This window comes from Cephus cinctus, unplaced genomic scaffold, assembly GCF_000341935.2.
Source record: "Cephus cinctus unplaced genomic scaffold, Ccin1 Ccin1_scaffold1163, whole genome shotgun sequence".
In the NCBI taxonomy this organism is placed as follows: Eukaryota; Metazoa; Arthropoda; class Insecta; order Hymenoptera; family Cephidae; genus Cephus; species Cephus cinctus.
This window is the reverse complement of record NW_014333653.1, coordinates 115,618-121,697: the sequence shown is the minus strand read 5'-3', so window position 1 is coordinate 121,697 and position 6,080 is coordinate 115,618. Positions and strand designations below refer to the sequence as shown.

The 6,080-nt window shown below is 41.0% G+C and overlaps 1 protein-coding gene across 1 annotated transcript in view; it reads right to left on the bottom strand.

The window, feature by feature from the left end:
- The window catches only part of LOC107272367 (midasin), a 50,738-nt gene that overhangs the window by 14,956 nt on the left and 29,702 nt on the right, over nucleotides 1–6,080 (bottom strand). The gene's annotated exons all lie outside the window — the stretch shown is intronic.

Genomic DNA, 6,080 nt, shown 5'->3' with positions numbered 1-6,080 from the left:
GTGAAAAAGAAAAAAGAAACAAAAATATCTAAAGATGCCAAAGAGTCTGGTGTTCGAGATCAGTCTCTGCGACGTCACGGATGAATCTAAGTATTTTCTCGTTCTTAATGAAATTTCCAAAAATTCAGGTTTTCCTATTTTCAAAATATAGTCACGTATACCCACAGCACCAAACAGCATTAACCCTTTAAATCATTATAAAAAAACGTCTTGGACGAAATTTGAAAGAAAAAATTGCTCTATTTTGAAAAATTAATTATTTTCTCAATCACGCGACTACCACCTGCATAACAATTAAGAGCAAATCCCATTTCACGAATGTTACTTGCAATTTTGCCCATAATGCAACCAAACTGCATTCACCCTAGTGCATTTACCTTCGTAATTGTCATCCTGGTCTATTTCACCTGGCTACTATACCTATATCGAACGTCAGGTAGGTTAGTAATATTACCTACGTCATATTGGAACGCACATATATATATATATATATATATATATATATATATATTAACCAAGTTAAAGATACTTAGCGAAGTAAAGTTTTGAGGGTCAGCCAACTGAATCAAAGTTAAGTGGACCCTTAACTGTATAGATGAAGTTTATCCAGCCTTTGATCTTGGACCGGACTACCCCTTAATCAGGGCAGCCAACTGGACAAGGAAAGATTTAATAGCGATAAAGTTTCAAAAGGTTGGAAAATGGTTAAGCCAAGAATGCATCCCTCGTAGGATTTAACATGGACGAAAAACATAACCTGAAAAGTCATTCGTCAAAATGTTTCAAAAGATGACGCTAGTCCCGACGGACGTCTCAGGGACATCTCAAAGACGTCTGCTGGACTTCATACGTTATTTGGAAAATACCATAAAGAATAATAAGGCACCACCCTTATGGCGAGTCCTAGCGCACCCGCGTATCAACACACCAATCCCAAGATGAAAGATGCTGCGGTTTATCTTGTCTTCGATAAGGGTGGCACCCCTGGGACGGCCTCAGGTGAGGTTCCTGCTTTCCTTGGTCTACGTGTCCCGGGAATAGTTATTCTTGAGATCAAGGCTATAAATTTAACCCCACTTTCATTTTCTCACCCTTAACAGTGCTCCAGATCGGATACCTATACCAACCCTACCTACGTATTCACCTTGGTACATGGATAGGTATAGGTATTTGGATAGGGGTGGATTTTGCTTTTTTTTTACAGTAATCATTTTTTATTACACGATCCTCGTATCAGACTCGTCTGGATCGGAGGAAAACAAATTTATCTTTATTTATTCTTATTTTCATGCATGGGCCGCGAGAGAAGATAATGATACTTTTTTTTCGGATCACTTTTTTCTTATATATATATATATATATATATATATATATATATATATATGTGTGTGTATATATGCCTTTTTGAAGGCATACATCACAAATCTCTGAGGATCTTTCTTTTATAAGGGATCGTTATATTGGTCCTCCATGGAAAGAAATATTGTGGGACTCGGTGTGATACCGTTTTGATTTTCTTATTTTTTTCTCTTTTTTTTTTCCTTTTCGAACACGACCCCTCCCAAAAAAGTGTCCTTGGTTCCGGTCTTGCGTCATCATAACAGCCCCTCGTTTCTCAGAGGATAATCTCTGCTAAAATTGTGCTACCAGTTACGATCCGAAGGATCTCTAGCCAGGCACGAAATTCAGGGGTTGGCAGATCCTTGATCCTTGATCCTCAGCGATTATCTCCAGGGTAGAAAAAAAGAAGAGAATCTACACGACAGAGAAACTTTATCGAGACTTGTTATCCTGGGAAAGGACTTAATCCCCCTTTCTTTAAAAAGGTACACACTGTTATTATTTACAATAATAAAAAATTTTATCTCGCGTATCACTGAATCTGCCATGCACTAATTTTTGTTTTCAGTATGGATACACCTGTACGCGACTGACCTATCCCACGGCTGCTGGATACAAGAGGCGAAATTGATTGGTAAAATAAAATTCTTTTTAAATTCGCTGAATATGTTTTTTTTCGATTCTATATATCGGGTGGCTAAAAACAAAGGGATCTACGGATCTCGAAAATTCAATGCATATATGCCTTTTTGGGTTTGGTAGCTTGAGAAAGGGAAATACCATACTCGTGAAAAAATTCAATTAACGTCCTCGACACCTTTAAGCCAGTCCGCGGCTATTTCCTCGAGAAATCTTATTGGGCGTCTCCGCGTAAAGGCGAGTCCACAAGCAATTACAGTTCTTTTAACTTGAAATGGTACTTGCTACAGTGAAGATAACATTGCGGTGCTCCGAGGGTGTTGGAGATACTGTAGAGGTAAAAAAAAGACACACACAAAATGAGAAAATACCAACCCCCTAGACTGTTTGGAGATTACGTCGCATTTGAGCGACCTAAATATGTAATTTGATATTGACAAGAGTCGAAGGGAAATATCCTCGGATTATAGCACGAAGGGATGCCAATTATTTTGAAGAAAGCCCATTGGCTGATTGCGATATCGCACAAAGGGATCCGTTCTTCCAGTTATATACGAGTGGGACTCTGTAATGGGTTACGATTTAAGGGATGCTGGGAGATGGGAAAACAAACGATGAATTTTACCGGTTAGACGGGGTAGGCGGGGAGGGTGGTGAAATTAATCGGGTCATGATTACGGGTGGCAAACCCACGAGAGAAAGGAGAGTGAAAGAGGGAGCGAAGGGAAAATTACCCGGTGAATTTAACCGTAGCCAACATTCGAACGAGATTCACATCCCCTTTGCGTAATAGGGGTTGAATGGAAGGCGAGAGAAAAAAGGGCGCTCTTTTAACAAACATGGTAAATGGACCTCGGACCTTATATAACGTTAAGGATAATTGGCTGAAGAAAGAGCGGCAAATTTTTTAGGAATTTAACGAAGGGTTTTACGAGTGGGGGATGAATGGGTGGTGTGAAAATAATTTAATTTTTTTTTTTCTTTTCCATCCCCTATCTCAATCTCTCCACCTTCGGTCTTCATTAACAACACGGAGTAACGTCGATATTTTCAACCCTCCAGTGATTTGACGTTTTCCAACCCTTGTCCTGATGGTACCCACCCCTATCCTGTCCTACTTCCAAACGATTAATCCTGGCGCACTCTTTTTATTCCCTTGTCCAGGGGCATCTCTGATTTTTCAACCGAGTTCAATTCTCCCGCGCTCGTTTCTCATTCGCTCGATTGAATTGGCCAATCGGAAGGCACGGTTCGCCGAACCGAGCTCTCTCATTGGCTGCTCAACGATAGGACGAATAAACGAATTCATAAGGAACGAGGCTATATGCAAATACCGTAAGTCTTGGCGGAAATTTGATACGAGGGTCTGAGAGAATTTTTCAAGATTTTTTTTTCCATCTTTATGCTAATTTTCACAAAACACTTCAAACTCGTATCAGCGCGTTGCGTGCCCGATGCCTACGAATTATAGCAGATGGCGATGCTGGCTTTGTCTTATGGCAATGCTTATGGACCATCCAGGGATGACAACCTCAAGGGACCTCCGTAATTGTCAAGCTCCATTTCATACACGGTTATGGCGACCCTTCGAGTTATGGCTGTTCGAACCTTCCTGGCTGTTTACGTGAAAGGACAATCTAAATTCTGTGAGATAGAAGAAGATAAGATAGGAACCTGTTATACCGATGCATCTATCTAATGCCTGTGGCAATCGGATACATTGCCATATTGGGTCTTCTGGGTTTTTGAGAGATACGAAGATTCACCAAGGCATTTTTTAAACCCAACATCCTTCACGGCACTACGTACACGAAGATGATACCATAGGATGGTAGATGGACCAAAAAATTGTAATAAAATTTAAAAAATATTTATTCTCGAAAAAAATCGTTTAAAAATTTAAATAGAATTTCACAAAGAGTAATTTAAAAAAAAAACAATTTTTTAATTCATAAATATCAAATGGCCGTTTGGTAAATTTATTACCGACGACTGAAGACAAATTTTGAATTTTTTTTTCAAAAAAATAAAAACGATCTCTCCTACGTACAGGAAGCAACGTGAAGTTGGCAAGTTGCGAACACGAAGAACTACTGTAGTCAAAAGTTCTTCCGTGGCTCTTTCATCGAACAATACAATGTCGGATACACGTATTGTTATCAGGAATGAAAGAATCAAGATAGTATATAGGTATACTTTTTTTTTCGTAAAATAACTTCTTCTTCTTCTCTCATATCTAATAAAGCAAGAATAAACTTTTCTTATGGGTATTTCGAAGGTGGTCGGATGCCTGTAATTCCCGGCGAAAACTTTTCACTATTCCCACGTTAAAGTTTCGGGATGAGTTACCGATCAGGCTGGTGCAACGTACTATAGGATATGTTAATGAGAATCAAAGACTAAACTATAGCATATACAAATTCATATTCACATATATATACACACTTTATACATTAAAGTACATAACCATATAAAGTCCGACTGTTATTTCGCCGACTAAGAAGCCGCAGCATCCCTGTCCCACAGATCTAACTTTTATTTTGGATTCTTTCTCACTTCAAAGCCCATCTATTCTCTCCCTTCTCTCTTTCTCTCTCACCAGCGTTCCCGAGAAAAACAAGCCAGCGTGAAAACTAGGTGGGCACCACCGCTCGAGCGATTCCTCTAAAAGATATTTGGTCCAGAAGATGCTGTTTGGATTTGCCTGAACCCAAAGACTCCGCCGTCTGATTTAGCCATCCATTTGGTATCCAACAACATAGTAAATCAGTAGTATAGCTGGTTAGTGTACCAATCGATGACGCCCCAGGTGGTCCATTCTCGCGCTATTGGAAAACAATGAATCTCATATCCTCTGCGCTTCTACGTGAAGGCAGATTCGCGCGTGTGTTTCGCGACGAAAACGGCAGCCAGGACTATTTTGGGATAAAATTGAAGAAAAAGAAAAACAAGACAAATCACACGAGATACCTGACTTCGAGCACAGTCACGAAATTTCCAGGAAGGATTAATTAACTTTTTCATTAATTTTTTTTCCTACCCCATCGACCCCACCTTAGCCCAGGAACCATCCCACCGCCATCACCCCCCTATCAGTTCCTATCAGCCAATTCACAAGAACGAATAATCTTATCACCCACGACTTTAACTCCACCTTTTATTCCATCCCCGATTTTAACCCCTATTTTTTTTTTTTTTTTTTTTTTTCCATTCACCGAATAATCCGTCCCAGGCAAATTGCACGAGACGATCCGATCTGACCCGTAGACAAAGTATTTTCGTTATCAGACAACTTTATCTCGTACCTCAGTAGTATATAAAATCCTGTACTGAGTGACCTTCGACCTTTGACAGGTTGATATCCCTGTATTACATACATTCGATAAGGATATCACGGTCTGACCCAAGAACAACCCTCTCGATCCCGAGTTTAAATTCCCGCAGCATCCGCTCATGGACCGATAACGTACAAAGATAAAAAAAAAAAAAAAGGTAAAACAAACAGATAACCTCATCTAAGACCAAAGTACAAAGATATTTAACCCCTTAACGTCAAAGTAACCGCGCCCAGGGTGGACTGACCGATTGGCTCTGTAATAATATATATCCCAAGAGGGGATGACCAATGGACCAGCCAATCCCATATGATCGATCATCTCCCTCCCTTGGCCCACTACCCAAGACTTTTGGATCCGCGACCAAATCGTCGTTTCGCCTACCGGGCGAAGCCCTGAGGCGGATCAGAGACCAGGTAGAGAGCAGGATCGGAGATACCGGAAAGATATGAATGAGGGAGATGAAGGGTGTGAAAGGGTTGAGAGGATGGATGAAATAAAAGAGAGAGAGATAGTTGGGAAAGTAAAGTTAGGCGAAACCGAGTGTACGAGAATGACGTTGGTGTTCGTGTGTTCGGTAGGGGAGTCGGATGCTGTGGGTGGGTCGGGGGCAGGGAAGAGAGGGGAGGGACTGTAGCAAAAGCGAGGAACACGCCGGGGGTTGGCTGGGTGGGGTGTTACTGGTGTGCCAAGGGTAGGGAGCTGATGCTGGGGAGATCTAGGGGTGGGCTTCGGAATCGGGGCTTGCTTTCGGTGAAGTACGCA